Source organism: Peromyscus californicus, unplaced genomic scaffold, assembly GCF_007827085.1.
Source record: "Peromyscus californicus insignis strain IS unplaced genomic scaffold, ASM782708v3 Scaffold_11__1_contigs__length_118956290, whole genome shotgun sequence".
Classification (NCBI taxonomy): domain Eukaryota; kingdom Metazoa; phylum Chordata; class Mammalia; order Rodentia; family Cricetidae; genus Peromyscus; species Peromyscus californicus.
The window spans coordinates 115,867,177-115,885,106 of record NW_026294402.1 but is presented as its reverse complement, the minus strand read 5'-3'; the positions used below and the strand labels follow the sequence as shown (position 1 = coordinate 115,885,106).

At 49.2% G+C, this 17,930-nt stretch overlaps 1 long non-coding RNA gene across 5 annotated transcripts; it reads left to right on the top strand.

Moving 5' to 3' along the window:
* The first annotated feature begins 2,566 nt into the window (after window positions 1–2,566).
* On the top strand, window positions 2,567–6,393 carry LOC128105094 (uncharacterized). Of its 5 annotated transcripts, none has more exons than XR_008216214.1 (4): window positions 2,567–2,803; window positions 3,893–4,033; window positions 4,555–4,584; window positions 5,912–6,393. It is a non-coding gene; the product is annotated as an uncharacterized LOC128105094 (long non-coding RNA). The 5 variants fall into 5 exon arrangements; XR_008216211.1 differs by having other exon boundaries at window positions 2,567–3,611; XR_008216215.1 differs by adding an exon at window positions 5,159–5,392 and having other exon boundaries at window positions 2,567–4,033.
* Window positions 6,394–17,930: the final 11,537 nt, after the last annotated feature.

The window sequence follows — 17,930 nt, the reverse complement described above, 5'->3', positions numbered from 1 at the left end:
GTCACTGTAATGTACTCTCAGTTTATCAAGTTCCTGGGGCAGAGAGATGAAAGTAAGCTTAAAAAGCCTGGCTTCGGAGTCTGATTACCTGGGCTCAATCTGGGGAGCCCTCAGGAGGTAGAAGAAGTTGACCTCTGACCTCCATACAATGTCATATACACAGAAATAAGTGAAATGAAATGCAAAAGGCCTGATTGTGTGTGCACAGCCTGCAGTGAGTTTAAGTGGGTGCTTCACCCTTCAAGCCTTGCTCACTCGAACCCTGAAGGAGAGAAAAGGACCTCCCCTGGTAGGAAAGGTGGCCACCTGTCTGCTCACCCACTCTCTTATCAGATGCTTGGAGTAACTGAACAATCAGGCCTTTATAAAGCCCAGAGCCGAGGAGTACAGAAGCCAGAGGCCTACCCTGTACCTCGGGCGCAGGAGGTCCAGGTCAGGAGCCCGGGCGGCTCACGCCAGAACCATCTAGCAATGCAGAGGCTGACAGGTGGGCAAGACCAGGGGCGGCCTCGGAATGGCAAGAAAGACGTCTTCATTTGATGGATCACTGTGAGATACTGCCATTTGGAAACTGAAAGTCTGAAACTCTTTCAGTGTGAATCGTGAGCCATATCATTCTCAAAGCCCATTTACAGTGTCTGACTTGACCCACACCGTAAACCTGTAAAAGTTATAACTGCTATAATATCTCTTAATTATTCGTATTAGGACTTTTAAAAAGTTACCAAGGTACAAGCACAGTCAGACCTGAGAACACACAATGACGTGCAGTCAAACTTCCATAAAGTAACACCAACTCTATTCCTTCCATTGGCCCAGGGGACAGCCAGGTAAGAAAGGTTGCTGGGCAAGGTCACAGGGACTGCAGAGGAGAAGCAAGGCTATGAAGCTTCCCTACTCCAAGACCAGCGTCCTTACCTTACCAGGGTGGAGACACGGTCCAAGGGGAGAGCTGGCCTCTGCGCAGGAAACCAGACCCCAACCGTCCCTGGGGCATCACACAGGAAATGGGCCTGGTGCCTTGCCAAGTGGTCAACAGCAACCCAGCCCTTGGCAAACCTACTGTGCCTCGAGTGGACTAAAAGTCAGTTCAGCCACCCCCGGGCACAGTTCTGATCCTCAGCTACTTCTCCACTTGCCTGGGCTTCTCTGTGAGCAAGTGGGGGTCAGAGAACACAGAGCTACACAGCCTTTCGAGTGTGACCAAAGGGGAAGGCAGCTGTCGGCCACGCAGGTCCACCTCCACCTGTCATCTCCACCCCAACGGGGAGACCGCCCCACTGCACCTGCGCACGCGCGAACACACACACACACACACACACACACACACACACACACACACACACACACACACGCCCGCAGGGTCGCTGGTCAGAGCTCAAGCTGCCCCCTCCCTCTAGGCCGCTCTGGTAGGTCAGAAAATGGAAAAGACCCTGTAACTAGCCTGTTTCCTTCTGGCTTCCTCCCACCTGCCCCAGACCAGAAAGACCAGGCAGGAAAGAGCATGGGTTCTGGCTGCACACAGTACTGTCAACGCTCACACACCATTTCAAAGTTTGGCGAAACAAATCAGGAAACAAACAACAAAAACCCCAAAGGCCTCGGCACTCATTCTTCCTGCTCAAAGTGGGCAGTAAAGTCTGTCTGAGCAAGCGCGGCAACCGGTTCTAAAACTGAGCTTTAAGGGGCTGGGGGCGGGGGGGGGGGTGGGAGCACCTAGCACCCAGCACCCAGCACCCAGAACTTTTAAAATCTTCCCTCAATAACAATGAGACATTTCATGACATTTGCTTTTTACCCGCAAGAGGCTGACCTTGGAGACGACAGAGAATTGTAAAACAAAAGTCCAAAAAGTGACCCAAAGTGAACTCCTTCACTCTCAGGATGGAAAGGGGGGTCCCTAGGCGCACGATGTCATGCACACGAAGTTCAGGCGGCGAGTGGAAAAGTGGGTGCTGCGCGCGCTCCAGCCCGGGGCTCTCTGAAGGTCGCCCGACTGTCACCTAGGCTGCCGGGGCCCGGAATCCGAGTACACGCGGCACAGCGGGACACGATGGCCTTAGGGCACCTTCCCGGGTGTCCCCAGCCCTGCAGGTGCCACAGGGGAGCGGTCGGGCCGCGGCCCCTCCCCAGCCGCAGGCCTGGAGCACTGGCGACTTACCCGCAGGAGGCGCGGGGGCGGCGGGCGCGGTCCCGGGGCCGGTGTCGCTGCTCCGCGTTGTGCTCGGCCCGGCCCCGGCCGCCCGTGGCTAGCGTTCCCGGGGCTGCGGGGTTCGGCGTGGGCGGGTGCCCGAGCGATCGGGGACGCTCCGGGGCTCTTCAGGCGCGTGTCACGGGCCGGGGGCGCGCGGGGGCGGGGGCCGAGTGGGCCCCGGAGCGGCGGGCGGGGGCGCGGCCGGGGACTGGGCCGGGGCCGGGGACCGTGTCGCGGGCGCCGCAGCGCGGCCTCTCGCCATGGCTCCGCGCGGCCGGGCCTCGCGCCTCCCCTCGCGCTGCCGTCACCGCCCGACGCGCGCCCGGCCCTCCCCGCCCGGCCCCGCCCCCGCCCCGCTCGGCCCCGCCGCCACCTGCGCGACGGTCCCCGCGCGCGTGCGACGCTCCCGCTCCCCGCCGTGAGAGGCTCCGACACCAAGCGCTGGCCCACTCGGCATCCCGGCGCGTGCGTCCCGACCCGCGCGCGAGGGCTGCTTGGGGACCCCACTGCCGGCGCTGCTGTCCTGCGGAACCCGCCCCGGAGTCAAGCACGGAGTTAGGACCGCAGGAGGGGGCCTTGGACCCGCAGTATGGGCAACACCACCAAAGGGTGAAGGAGCTGGTGGGGGTGACAGAGGGGACAATGAAACCCTCCGGGAAGCTTTCACGCAAATAACACGCAGACGTGTTAACGCGACCCACGCGAGCTCCTTTCCAATGGTCTCTCCAACCGGTCCCGGGGACACTGAACAGACTTGGAGCGGACTCCAACCTGAACCAAAGATGTGGAGGAAATAAACTCCTCCAGACCCTCCAAATTTCAGGGCTGGATAGGAACTGAGTAGGGAAATTGTTCAGGCAAAAATCTAAAGATTTGAGACCTGTCTGGAACAGGAGGGCTGAATGACTGTGGCTAAATGATATGCCTCTGTAGCGCTGGGTGATGTACAGAACATTCCAGCTGGCAGAACTGGAATCTGTGCTGTAGATCTTAAAATACTGGGCCAATGTTAAATTTACTATGTGCACAGACAAGACTATCTTTATTCTTAGGACTTAAGAGGCAAAAGTACCTTCAAGTGATTCAGGAAGGAAAAGACATCTTGATGAGCGGTGTGGTAAACTGATTGGGCCAAAGATTAACAGTGAGTCTGGGTCTCAGGAGTCCTAGGGTATTTTTTTTTATAGGTTTGAAGTTCTCTTTAAATAAAAAGGCTTTTCAGAAACATAAATTAAGAACTGAAGCCATAGAGGGTGGTAGTGTACACCTTTAATCCCAGTACCCAGGAGGCAGAGGCAGGCAGATCTCTGTGAGTTCAAGGCCAGCCTGGTCTACAGAGTGAGTTCCAGGACAGCCAAGGCTACACAGAGAAACCCTGTCTCCGAAAAGAAAAAAGAAAAAAAAGAGCTGAGTTCAGGTGAACAGTGTGTGTATGTATATGTGCATATAAAGTATGCATGTGTATGTGTGTACATGTGTACACACGTGTGGGGTGTGCTCACGCACCCACGGGGAGGCCAGAGGCTGACATCAGATGTCTTCCATTGCGCCCCACCTTACTCCTCTTCTTGAGAATTTCATGCATGTAAACAATGAAATATGGTCAGATATGTCCCCATGTCCCACTTCCAACTCCTTCCATGGCCACCTCAACACATTCCCCTCACAACTTCATGTCTTTTTTTTTTTTCCTTTCAGTAACCCAGTCTACTTGGTGCTGCCCATATGTACAAGGGTGTGGAGCATGAGACTCAAGAAAAGGATGTGACTACATCCTCAGAAAAGAATGACTCGCCTTTCTCCGGCAGCTGTCAATGCCCGACAGCCCCGCAGTAAGGGGTGGGGCCTGGAAACAATCCCATCTTGCCCACTTCTGTCCAGCTTGATCTTGTGTAGGCCACCACAGCGGCTGTGAACTCATGTGTGTGACAGCCAGGCCATGTCTAGGGGACAGCACTTCACAGTCCTCCTCCCCATCCCCCGGGTCCCTCTTCTGTGGTGTCCCTGAGCCTCGGGCAGGGGCTGATATCCATCTTAGTCTTTGAGACGGGGTCTCTCCCTGAACCCGGGGCTCACTGATGAGGCTAGACTGGCCAGCCAGCCTTCGGGATCAGCCTGTCTCTGTCCCCCTCCCCAGCAGTGACAGTCACATGCCACCGTGCCTGGCTTTTTATGTGAGAGCTGGGTTCTTACGTTTACACTTGACCACTGAGAGTCATCTCCCCAGCCCCGTTTTGGGTTCGAGGGTGGTTGGTTGGTTTTGGTTTTTTTGAGACCATCTTGTATAGCCCAAGCTGGCCTTGAACTCACAATGTAGCTGAAGCTGACCTTGAACTAACCATCCTGCCTCTACTTCTCAGGTGCTGGAATTACAGGTGTACACCACTATGGTAGGTGGCAAAGCATTATTTTTTATGATAGAATGTAAATGCATAATTGTCTCAATAAACATTTCAATCACACACACAAACTCATCAGCCAAGGGACTGTGGCTGGCTACCAGGGTCCAGGAACCTTTAAGACTCTGAAACTGAACTGCCTCAGAACCCAGTTTTCAGTAGAAAAGGTGCTGCATCCAGCAGTGAGGGTCTTAAAGGGGTACAGTAGGATTACCTGAAGAAAAACTCACAGGTCCAGTGCCTTCCAGTTCTGGAATTTAAGAACTAAGATCTGGCCCAGCCTATCTCCATTTCCTTGGGACTTGGCCCCCATTGGAGGTGCAGACCCAGGGTCCCCCTAGTTTTTCCTCACTGCCCTCCTCAACCGTTCCCGACTCTCACTCCAGGAACCCCACAGCTACCACACTTGACTGGGATCCAGAGCAGTGCCTTGCTCAGCTCCTGCGAGAGAGAGAGACTGCTGCTCACAGTGGATAGGAACTAACAGAGACCACAATGGACAGTGGGAGAGACCTGGGAGCACTAGTCCTAAGTGGAGTTTCTGTGTCACACCCTTCCCCTCAAGGCTCGAGGACCTATGTGAAAGAGGAGGTGGAGAGAGCGTAAGAGCCAGAGGTGACGGATGACTCCATGAAAACAGTGTCTTCCAGGCACAATGGGACGTATGAACTCACAGAGACTGTGGCAGCATGCACAGGGCCTGCACAGGTTCCAGACAGACAGTCTCAGCACTGAGTGGGAGAAGTGAACACAGGCTCCCACCTCTAACCAAGAAGCTGTCTGTGATTGGTACCTGCTGGTAAAGGGAAAATCAGTTTTCTCCAATGGAGGGTCACTGGGTGTATCAACCACACTCCAAGGAGTAACTTGTTCAGGAGTAGTGAGCAAAGACAAAGCTGGCTCTTTGTGTGTGTGTGTGTGTGTGTGTGTGTGTGCGCGCACGCGCGCGCTCACACACATGCTTTTTTTTAAGACAGAGAAAGAACATGAATTGGGTGAGGAGGGGGAATCTTGAGGGAGTTGAAGGGGAATATGACCAAAATATATAAAAAAGATTTAAATTAAAAAATAAAACCCCCTAGGACTGGATGGGGAGTGGTGTTCTTTGAGCCCCTCCTGGTGTATACACGCCTCCTGCCAACGGCCATGTGTGACTGAGGAAAACCTTGAACATTGCCGACACAAAGCTAACCTTACTTAAAACCTAGGCATCTTTATGATTTTTTCCAATTTAATTTTTTGTAAGTTGACTGTGCTAGAGTACAAACTTTGTATATGACAACATCATGTCACAAGTCTGGACACCTCTCATTTGCAGGAAACCGCGGGCAGAAAAGTGGCCCAGAACCACAGAAGCATCAAATTAGTGGTCAGCCCTTAACTGCAACTGTCCTGTGTTGCTGCATTCTTACCAGCTGTCTGAGACTCGATTCCTACAGCCATGAGACGCCAAGCTGGGACAGAACTGTGAGGTCGGTCACTCCGTCCCAGTTCCTGTCTGTGGCCTTGGTCTATGGGCAGGGCCCTGACATCTGATTCTTGGTGCCAGAGTGCAGACTCATGGGTCCTGCCCCTGAGGACAAGGAGCTGGCTTCCTTCTCCCAGCATGGAGGAAGCAGGTGGCAGGCAGTGCCCAAGCCACTGCTCTGCTGGCACAAGGCAAGGGCACAGGGACTGGGGAGAAATGGTAAGTGCCCTGGAAGGTCTCATCTTTACAGGACACCAGGCAGAGGTCTCTGACTTCCACACTCCACCATACTCTTCCTTTTTGTTGAATCAAATAAAAACCAACCTGTTTGAGTTAGTTGTGGCCCTCGCTTTTAATCCCAGCACTCAGGAGGCAGAGGCAGGAGATCTTTGTGAGGTGGAGACCACCCTGCTCTACATAGTTCCAGGCCAACCAGGGCTACATAGTAAGACCCTATTTCAAAAAAAGCCAACACATGTATTGATATTTTCCAGGTTCTGAGGTGGTAACTATGGGAAAACACACACACACACAAAAGAGTATTTTCCTCTATGCTGGTTAGAAACCTGCAGTACAGCCTGGGACCCAAGGTCAATGCAGACAATGACTCGATGTCTTCACGGTGTTAGCCTGGGCCCCAAAAGCAGCACTGGAGAAGGGCTAACACATAGGTAGTTTCTTCAGGAAAGTGAACCCATAGGAGGGGAGGGAGAGGAATTAGGAATAGAAAGAATGAGGCAGAGATGTGAAAGGCACTGCAGGGTACTGAGTCCCTCTGAGTACCCAGGGCTCTGTTCTACTGAACACCTTGAGAAACTGAGCAAGGCACAAGATGGAACATGGAGTTTAATCCCTCAGCTCCCATCTCCCAGGACTCAAAGGGATGCCTAGAGAAATGAGTAAACAAGATGAAATACAGGGCAGAGGAAAACAAAAAACCCACCAAGATTCCTGTTTGTTTATTCATGGTTCATTCCCAGCACCCGAAACAGTGCCTGACTCATAGCTAATGAAAAAAGCGCAGCTCGAATTGACAGCTGAAGAGATGAAAAGACATGGGCAACTGGGCTTGGAACTATCAGGGCTGTGGTTTCAGCACCAGAGAGAGCCGGGCATAAGGGCTACTTGGTATCAGGAGTTAGAGACCTGTAACCGGAAGTTTCTTCGGTCAGCCCAGCCCCAAGGTCTGGACAAATCTCTCCCACTGGAGGTCCTGCAGCTGCTTATAAAATAATTACGCAGAGGCTTATATTAATTACGAACCATATGGCCTATGGCTCCAGCTTCTGGCTAGCTAACTCTTTCATCTTAAATTAACCCATTCCTTTTAATCTATATGTTGCCACATGGCCATTGTGTTACCAGTCTGCTGGCATCTTGTTGCTCCTTGGGTGGCGACTGGAGTCTCTCCCCACTCTGCCCTTTGTAGATGTAACCAACCTTCTTATTAAATAAGAAACACAGAACCAATGCAAAGAAGAAAGCCAAGAGGTCAGAGCTAAGAGCTAAAACCTTACCCTTCCTCCTGCAGTGGTCCTACCTCTCCGAACCAGAGCTACCCCTGTGTTAAAGTCTTTATATAGAGTTCCTGTCCTGCCTTCTCATTGGTTGTAAACCCAACCACATGACCGCCTCCTCACGGCCTGTCTGTATAGACCTCCAGGTTTTCCATGCTTGGTATTGAGATTAAAGGCATGTGTATCCAATAATGGCTGTATCCCTGAACACACAGAGACTTACCCAGCTCTGCCTACCAAGTGCTGGGATTACAGGCGTACACCACCACTGCCCTGCTTTCCTATGGCTTGCTAATAGCTCTGACCCCCGGGCAACTTTATTAACATACAAATAACATTTTTTTTTTTTTTTTTTTTTTTTTTTTTTTTTTTTTTTGGTTTTTCGAGACAGGGTTTCTCTGTGTAGCTTTGCGCCTTTCCTGGAACTCACTTGGTAGCCCAGGCTGGCCTCGAACTCACAGAAATCCGCCTGCCTCTGCCTCCCAAGTGCTGGGATTAAAGGCGTGCGCCACCACCGCCCGGCACAAATAACATTTTAATACAAATAAAATATCACCATAGCCCTTTTCTCTGTATCTCTGCTTGGATTTTTTTTTTTTTTTTTTTTTTTTTTTTTTGATTTTTCGAGACAGGGTTTCTCTGTGTAGCTTTGCGCCTCTCCTGGAACTCACTTGGTAGCCCAGGCTGGCCTCGAACTCACAGAGATCCGCCTGGCTCTGCCTCCCGAGTGCTGGGATTAAAGGCGTGCGCCACCACCGCCCGGCCTCTCTGCTTGGATTTTCCATCTGGCTGTAAGCTTTCTTGCCAGAGGCCAAAACAGTTTTATTTATTATCCAACAAGAGCCGCACATATTCACAGCATACAGAAAGACATCCCACAGCAGAGACCCGCCTGGGCACTATGATGAGATTCCATCACATACTCTTCTGCATGGCATATGTGTGCCTGCTTGTGGTACATATTAGGTCAGGCTAGTGTGTAGCTGTGTCTTCCTAAGTGGAAATTCCCTTGTGGAGTAAGGAAGGAAGCTCAGAGGACTCAGGAAGCTCACAGAGTTAGGGTGACAAGATTGCTCGGTTAGTAAGGGCACTTGCTGCCAAGGCTGACAGTGTGAGTTCATTTCCCAGGAACTGTAGAATCAGTAGAATGAGAATCAATTGCGGAAAGTTGTCCTCTGAACACCAAACACACACCCCTACACAGAGACACAGACACACACACATATACACACGGACACACAAATATATACACACAAAACATACACACAAACATGCACACACATATATACACATACAGACATACACAAATACAATAAATAAATAAATGTTTTTAAAAACTAAAAATGAGCTGGTGTCTTAGTTATTTTTTCTATTGCTGTGAAGAGACATCATGACCATGGAAACTCTTATAAAGGAAAATATTTAATTGAGGTGGTGGCTTATAGTTTCAGTGGTTCAGTCCATTATCATCACGGTGGAGAGCATGGTGGCATGCAGGCAGACACGGTGCTGGCTACATCTTGATCAGAAGGCAACAGGAAGTGGACTGTGGCACTGGGAGCAATTTGAGCACAGCAGAACTCAGAACCCACTCTCACAGTGACACACTTCTTCCAACAAGGCCACACCTCCTAATAGTGCCTCTCCTTTGGGAGCAATTTCCTTTCAAACCACCACAGCTGGAGAAATGGCTGGGTGGTTAAGAGTACTTGCTGTTCTTTCAGAAGACGTAGGTTTATTCCCTGGACCCACACACGCCCACAGCCATCTGTGACTCCAGTCCTGGGAATCCCATGCCCTCTTCTAGCCTCTGTGGGCACTGCACGCATGTGCACACACCTGTCTGCAGGCAAAGCACTCAGACATGCTTGACTACGTGGCGAGTTTGATGCCAACAGGGCTATCTGAGACCTTGTCTCCACCCAAAAAGCGTTTTCCTCTGAATATCTCTGGGGCTGATTTGGGAGAAAGCCTGTGTTCCAAGGCAGCATACTGGCCAGTGTTTAGCCTTGTGCTAGTCCATACTTGAGACCCTCAGAACAGAGACTATGAAGGAACCTCTGAGAGGTGATTATGTCACACCCAAGGGAGGTGAGGAGGGGCGGGGCCAGCTGTGAGGCCAGCAGCTGTCTTTGAGCTTTGAGGAATGTGGAGAGAAAACAAAACTCCAGCGCCCTCCCCACCCCCCACCCCCTGTGGGCTCAGCACCAGCAAGGAGAAAGTCTTCCTCCCGAGTTTCACTTTCAGCCAAGGAAGCAGTGACCCAAGATGGATAGCTTCCCATTTCTCTTTCTGAGATCCAGGAATGTATCAGCCAATGAGCAGCAGCCTGCACAGATAGCCCTGTACAGTGATGGAGGGGACTTCATTAGGGGAATGTGACTAGAGAACGGTTTACTTTATCCCGAATCATCCTGACCCAGGGCCTGACGACACCACAGTAGAAAGGGAAGGACAAGACCTGACAGCTGTGGAGATGACTGTCCATGCCTCAGAAGGTGGTAAGACAGCAAGGCACATCTGCCTCACAGAAGAGGACACTGTTGATGACAGGAGCATGAAGCCAAGAACAGCCAAGGGCAGGCTGTCTGTCCAAGTGTTCTGGGTGGCTGCTAACAGATGGATCTTTTTCGTAGCCCCGAGTCAAGCTTGGGTGGGTTTCCATCTAAGCAGCTTCATCTTGGAAGGCTGAGGCAGAAGGGTCACGAGTTCAAGGCCAGCCTGAGCTACACATCTGGCAGCTGACAACTGCCCTTAACTCCAGCTTCAATGGACCTGATGTCCCCTTTGGGCCTCCACAGGCACTGCATTCACATGTGGGTACACACACACACACACACACACACACACACACACACACACACACAGAGAGAGAGAGAGAGAGAGAGAGAGAGAGAGAGAGAGAAATTAAGATTGTTCAGGGTGCTTGTGGTGGCCATGTCTGCAGTCTCACCATGGAGAGGTGTAGGCAGTGGGTCAAGGGTTCTAGATCGTCCTTGGCTACATAGTGAACTCGAGGCCAGCCTGACCTACATGAGGCGCCATCTTAATCAACCAGTTAACCAGTCAATCAATGAATAAGACTCTCAATGTGGGTGAAAATGGAAATCCAGATGTACGGTGTTTACACAGATGTATCAAAAAGACTATTGTATTTAAAGATGGGAATCATGGGAAGGATAAAAATACAATAAAAGAAGATGCTGGAGAGGCAGCTCTGTGGATAGGAGCACAGGCTGCCCTTGCAGAGGACCTGGGTTCTTTCTATTTCCAGAATCCACATAGTGGCTCACAACCATCTGTGACTCCAATTTCAAGGGATCTAACACCCCCTCTGGCCTCTTTGGGCACCAGGCACATATGTTGTGCATGGACATACATGTAGGCAAAAATATCCATACACATAAAATAAATAACAACTAAGCTGGGCGAGGTGGCACACACCTTTAATCCCAGCACTTGGGAGGCAGAGCTAGGTGGATCTCTGTGAGTTCGAGACCAGCCTGGTCTACAGAGCGAGATCCTGGACAGGCACCAACACTACACAGAGAAACCCTGTCTCGAAAAACCAAAAATAAATAAATAAATAAATGTAAAATAAAATAAATAACAACTAAAAACTAGGAAAGCATATGCAGTAAAGCCACACACACATACACACACTCAGTCGCTCACACTCACACGTACACACACACACACACACACAGGAAAAGAATTAAGTGACATCATTCCTAAGCAGCAGTGACCCTCAGCATGTGTTCTGCTCTTCCCTTTCCACAGTAAGACTGAGAATTTTGGGAAACACCAACATCTTCCAGAAATCCTTCCCATTGGTCTTGCTACCCTTCCCTGGGCCTCTGCGCCATTCAGGTCTTCTCTGCCACTCGGGGCCTCTCTCTGTCCACCCAGCTCAGCTGATAGGAGGCTGTCATGGCTAATTAGAGCTGATTAAGACTCAGGACAGTAATGGGATGCTAGCCAGGTCAGCCAGATGGAAAGACTTGGTGCTGCTTCTCCCCGGTGCAGTGGGTCTCAGGCAGTTCCACTCAGATGCCAAAGGAATTTTAAGTCAATGGTAGTACATCCTATAATCCAGAGGGAGTGAAAATATTCAAGACAAATGTGTGTGGAAATGCCAGAATGAAGGCCGTGACTTCACAGGATCATTAAAAAATGAGTAAGAGAGCTGGAGAGTTGGCTCAGCAGTTGACAACCTGGCTGCCCTTGCAGAAGACCCACTGTGTTCAATTCACAGCCCCCACATAGCAGCTCACAGCTTTCTGGCCTCTGTGGACACCATTACACATGGCACACAGACATACATGCAGGCAAAATAGCCATAGACAGAAATTTAAAATAATCCAAAAAATTAAGTTAATAAAAACTTGATGACAAATTACAGATGTAAATTTGCAGAACTTGTAAATGAGACAATAGTCAAGACACTTAAAAAAATAGGTCTTGACCAGAAAGCAAAATATAACATATAGTCATATAAATCAGAGGCATTTCTGTCATAGGAATGGATAGGTCTCTCAACATTGCAGAACTAGAGGGCTGAGAAATAACCGTGAGAATGTGGATTTGTGGCTAGCGGGAGGCTAGCCACCCTCCTTTTTAGTAGCCAGGTTCTGTGGAGCTTTGAGTAACTGTTTTAGTACAAGAAATTTCATGAATCTCAGGGTGTCCATGGGAACAGGAGGGTTAGGATCCAACTCACGGAAAGGATGTTTCAAAAGGAATTCCTTCTCTCCATTACTCCCTAACACCTTCCCAGCTCTTCCTGTGGTGAATGAGATAAACCCAGTACTGTCTGTCTGGGAACGTGCTCACCCTTCAGTGTCCTGAGATTAACATTACCACATTTAACAAGTTGTTTTTTGTTTTTGTTTCGTTTTTTGGCTGGGTTTGCAGTGTGTGGGTTTCCATTGCCTAACGCATACTAGACAGATTTCAAGCATTAAAAAAAATCAAGACTTCTATCACAGGCTTAGAATGTCCGTTTGATGTGGGCTGTCTCGATAGTTCACTCCCAACCCTGTGCAGTTATTTTCCAGCAAACTCTAACCCCATACATCAGTTTCATGCATAAACATTGCATTGTCTCTAGACTGTAGTAAGTCCTTTATGGACCTGGGTGAGAAGAATCACCAGTGTACGACTCAGAGGACCTGGCAAGTGTTCACAAAGGTTCCATTTCTTCTTTGGTTGTTGTTTTTATCTTTTGATTTCCCAATCTCTTTTTCGAGGCTATGTAGTTAGTTTGCATTTGGCTAAGAATACGTAACTTTTATCAGATTTTCTCATTTATTTTTGGGAAATGGCATTTAGCAGGAAAAACACCCAATATAGCAAGTTACCAGGGCTCAATGGCTCAGAACGTAATCCCAGCCTCCTGGGATGTGAGGCAGGAGGATTGCCACAATTTTTTTTTAAGATTTATTTATTCATTTATTATGCACACAGTATTCTGCCTGCATGTGTCCCTGCAGGTCAGAAGAGGACACCAGATCTCATTACAGGTGGTTGTGAGCCTGGGAATTGAACTCCGGACGTCTGGAAGAGCAGTTGGTGCTCTTAACCACTGAGCCATCTCTCCAGCCCGATTGCCACAATTTTGAGGCGAGCCTTGGTCATACAGTAAGTTCCGGGCCCATCTGAGCTACAGGGTAAGGCTCTGTTTCAAAACAAACAAACAAACAGACAAACAAGAAACACAAAACAAAACGAAGGGCCGGAGATGTGGCTCAGTTGGTAGAGTGTCTGCCCACCGTGCACAGAGCCCTGGGTTCAATTCCAGCACCAAACAAAACATGCATGAGAGTGCATACTTACAGTCCCTGAACTTCAGAGGAGGATGGGAAGTTAAACACCAGCCTAGACTTCATACACAGCAAGTCTGAAGCCAGCCTGGGATACATTAGACCGTGTCGTGAAAAAAAACTAATGAACACATGAGCAACCCCTCTCCCCCACCAAACAAACAAACAAATAAAAATGCCGGGTGTAGTGGTGCTGTCTGTAATACAAGCAGCTGAGAGGCTCACACAGGAAGACTTCCGTGAGTTAGAGGCCATCTGTGCTGTACAGTGAGTTCAAGCCCAGCCTAGAATGGGCATTAATATAATACACAGTGACCCGTCTCAACAAACACAGCAAGCCTGTGGCCTTAGAGCAGGAGGAACCTCTGCCTCACAGACTAGGCCACACCCACCATGGCTTCTCTCCCCGTCTGGAAGAGGAGTCAGTGCTCTTAACCACTGAGCCATCTCTCCATTTTTTAAATAAATAAACTTATGAAAGAAACAGGAACAAGACAGTTAATTGTGAGTGGGAAAATGAAAGAAGGAAGGGTATGATGAGCAAGAATGAAAACATTTGGGATATGAGAGAGAGTGTAGGTGTAGGAGAAGGAGTCTGTGCAGCAGATGGCCAAGGTGCAGCCAGCAGCAGCCTGGGGGTCTCCAGGGTGGAGAAGGCTGGGAACAAGGCTCTGTGAGGTGTGGGTGGTGGCTGCCCCTTCTTGAATCCATTGTCTCTGCATGATAATCTTGTTGCATTTACTTCAGGCTTTTCTCCATCCAGCAGGGTGGATTTGCTCTTCAAAAATGTCCCTCTGAGCCAGGCAGTGGTGGTGCATATCTTTAATCCAGGCACTTGGGAGGCAGAGGCAGGTGGATCTCTGCGAGTTCGAGGTCAGCCTAGTCTACAAAGTGAGTTCCAGGATAGCCAGGACTGTTACACAGAGAAACCTTGTCTTGGAGAAAAAAAAAAATGTCCCTCTGGGGACTGGGAGAGATGGCTCACAGTTATTAAGAGCACTTGCTGCCCTTGTGTGGGGGTCTCCTAGGTTTCAAGGACCTTGGTGCTCCCAACATTCTTGCAGAAGACCTGAGTTTTGGTGCCAGCACTCACATGGTGGCTCGTAATTGTCTGGTAACTCCAGCTCAAGGGGATCTAATGCCCTCTGATGGCTCCACAGAGACTGCACACACAGGGGTGCTTACCAGACAAGCAGGCACACACATGTATACATATAAAATAGTTAAAAAAAAAAGAAAAAGTAATGGCCCTAAGGGTTTCTTTTCCTTCCTTCCTTCTCTCCCTTCCTCCTTTCTATTCCCCCTCTGGAGAGGTTTTTCTTTCTTTAGTCTTCAACCCCCATCTCTCTGTTTCTCCTGTTCTCAGAATCCAGCACTCCTGATTGCCTTCAACAAACCATCATGCAGGGCAAACAGTAATTTATCCATGAATGCTTGCCAGCCAACTGATGAAAGAGAATGAGTCCCATGGAGAAAAGCTGCAGGGCAGAAAAGGATGGACATGCACAGAGGGAAGGAATACCAAAGGTGAACAGCCTGTCTAGGCCACTTATTAGTGCCTTCAAGACCGCTAGGAGAGATGGCATGGTGGCACTGTGCACACACGTCTTTATGGCTAGCGGATGATACAATACACTTGATGATTGACAGCTCATGTCTCATAGCTAATAGTGTCTACCACAGCCTCTGACAAGAACTGCTCCTCAAAAGGAGTCACCAGAAGAGCAGATGCATCAAACCATAGGAGCACTTCCCTGGCAGCACTTCAGTGGCCCCAGGTCCAGTGGACATCTTGTGTGATGATAAGTTGGTCAGTATCCTTGTATTCCAAGGCTGCATGATTTTACCTGTATGTGGAATCTGAAGAAGTTTATCTTGACAGAAGTCGACAGGAGACTATATTGACAGAGGCTGGAGGATTGAGGGAAAGGCAGGGATGGGTAAGGGCTGATAGCAGGTGCTGTCATGGGGGGATAGGTAAGTGAGAACTGACACACTGTTGCACAAAGATGGGGCTGTAGATAGCCTCAGTGTGGTCTTACTTCAGAAAGGCTAGATTTTAATATTTGTTTCTTTTTTTTCATATATGTGGGTTTTCTTTCCATTTTCAAGTGCAGTTTTTGTGCATATTTCCTTTGTGTGTGGGTACTCAGGTATGTGCAGGTGAGCATGCATGTGTGTGCACATGTATATGAAATCCCAAGGCTGATGTGGGGAACCATTTTCTGTAGCTCTTCCACCTTATTTATCGAGGTAAGGTCTCTCAGTCAAACCTGTAACTCTTGGATATGGTTAGTCATGGTAGCCAGCTTGCTCTGGGAATCCCCTGTCTACATTTCAAGACTGGAATTACAGGCAGGCTGGGACATTCACTCAACATCTACATGATATGGTGGTTTGAATAAAATGACCCCCATAGTCTCCATACCAGACTCTGTCTCTCCCCAAAACGTGATGCTCTCAGAGGCAAAGGTTGCTGGTCACTGCTGTTTCACAACAGGCTCTGCTCTACCCTCAGCCTGGCTGTTAGCACAGCTTAGCACTGCAATGACTCAGCTTAGACTCTTAGCCATTTCCTTCCCCTTCATGTCTGGTCATCCCAGGCCCCTCTTTCTCTGCAGATAATTTAAATAATTTGAGATAAGGTCTTATGCTGCTTTGGCTGGCTCCTTAACTTCATGGGCTCAATCGATATTTCACTCTTAGCCTCCCAAATATAAGGTACCATTGCAGATAATTTTTCTTCCTTTTTTATTATAAATATTTAAAACAAATTAAGAACTTTCTCCTACAATACAAAAATAGCTCAATGGAGAAAAAGTAATAGCCTGGAAATAGACTTCAATGCATACATTAAAATTTAGAGCTATAATGAGGGAGATATCAAAAATTCCCAAAGAGAGGGACAATCTTACTGCTAGCTTAATTGCCTAATTATTCTTAGGAGTAATAAAGTTATATTCTAATTTCCTATGTTTGCCAAACTAAGTTCCAGGTGGATTAAGTAATTTAAGTGGAAACAAGAAAAAAAATCTCTTTAAGGGGAAATGCCTAAGCTTGAAAAGAATTTTAAAAACAAGGTGTTAGTTTTAATTGCCACTGTGACAGATTCATGAGAGAAATAATTTAAAAGGAGTTCATCATAATGCACAGTTTGCTCCTGGCTCCCAGCCAGGCAGAACATGGCAGGAGGGGCTGGTGGTGCAGGGCTGTTTACCTCATGGTGGCCAGAAAGCTCAGAGAGGGAGTCTGAGAGGAAGACACACAGCACAGGACATCTCAAAGGCGTGCCTCCAAAGACCCACTTCCTCCAACCAGGCCCCACTTAACATTTTCACTACTTCTCAAAACAGCAACACCGGCTGGAGAGAAAGCCTTCAACAGGAGTCTGTGGAACCCTTGGTATTCTACTCCTCAACACAGAAATGTAGTAAAACTTTGATGTCACCTATCACAAAGATATTTATCCTTAGATGCAAAAACAAAAAACAGAAACAGAAATGCTTGTCAAGTCTGATGTGTAAGAAATGTTCCTTTTGGGACTGGTGAAATAGCTCAGTTGGTAAAGCGCTTGTCACACACACACACACACACACACACACACACACACACACACACACACACGAGGATCTGAGTTCAATCTCTAGCAACCACATAAACAGCTAAGTGTGATGGAGCGTGCTTGTACTTCCAGGGCTGTGGAGGTGGGAAGGTGGTTTATTCTCGATGCTACAGCAGCCTGCGTCTGTAGTCGGCAGTCACATCGTCACCTGTTGCCAGGTGCCTTCCCATCGTCAGTTATGGGACGTGCGCACCCCTTAAATGTGCCCACCGGGCCAGCTCGCTCTCTTACCTCTCTTGCTTCTCTTGTCTGTCTGTCTGTCTGTCTGCCTCTCATGTCCCCACTCCGACATGGCCCTTTGCTCTTTTACTCTCCCTCTCCCCCAATAAACCTCTTGCACTAACTCGGTTGCAAATGGCGTGTGTGCTTAATGGCACACCTTGGCAGGGCCCTCAAGACCTTTTTTTTTAGCCTTTCAGGTGGATCCCTAAGGCTTGAGGGCCAGCCAGCCCCAGGTGCCAGTGAGAGACTCTGTCTCAAACATAAAACCACGGTGGACGGTTCCTGAGGAATAACACCTAGGGCTGACCTCTGCCCTCCATGCACCCTCTCACACACACAACCATCTTGCAAGCCAGACAACTGCCACCTTCGTAAGCCCAGGTATGTCTGCTTGCCAACCATTATCACGGCAGGTCAAGTGACTACTGACATTCCTTCATAGGAGGGGACGTCCGGGTCACTGCACCTTCACCTGAGCTTCCAGACCCTCCTCCCACCCACTTACATGCATTTTTGGCCTAATTACAAGTGGGGCAGGGTGTATTGGAGAGGACCTAGAGATACAGGGGTCAAAGATGAGGGAGAGGCGCTCCACCTGTGTGGCCACTGGGAAGCCGTCTTCCACGCAGTGAGACTGCTTTGCCTATGCTCCTGTCTGTAACCCCTCATCTGGGCTCTGTAAATAA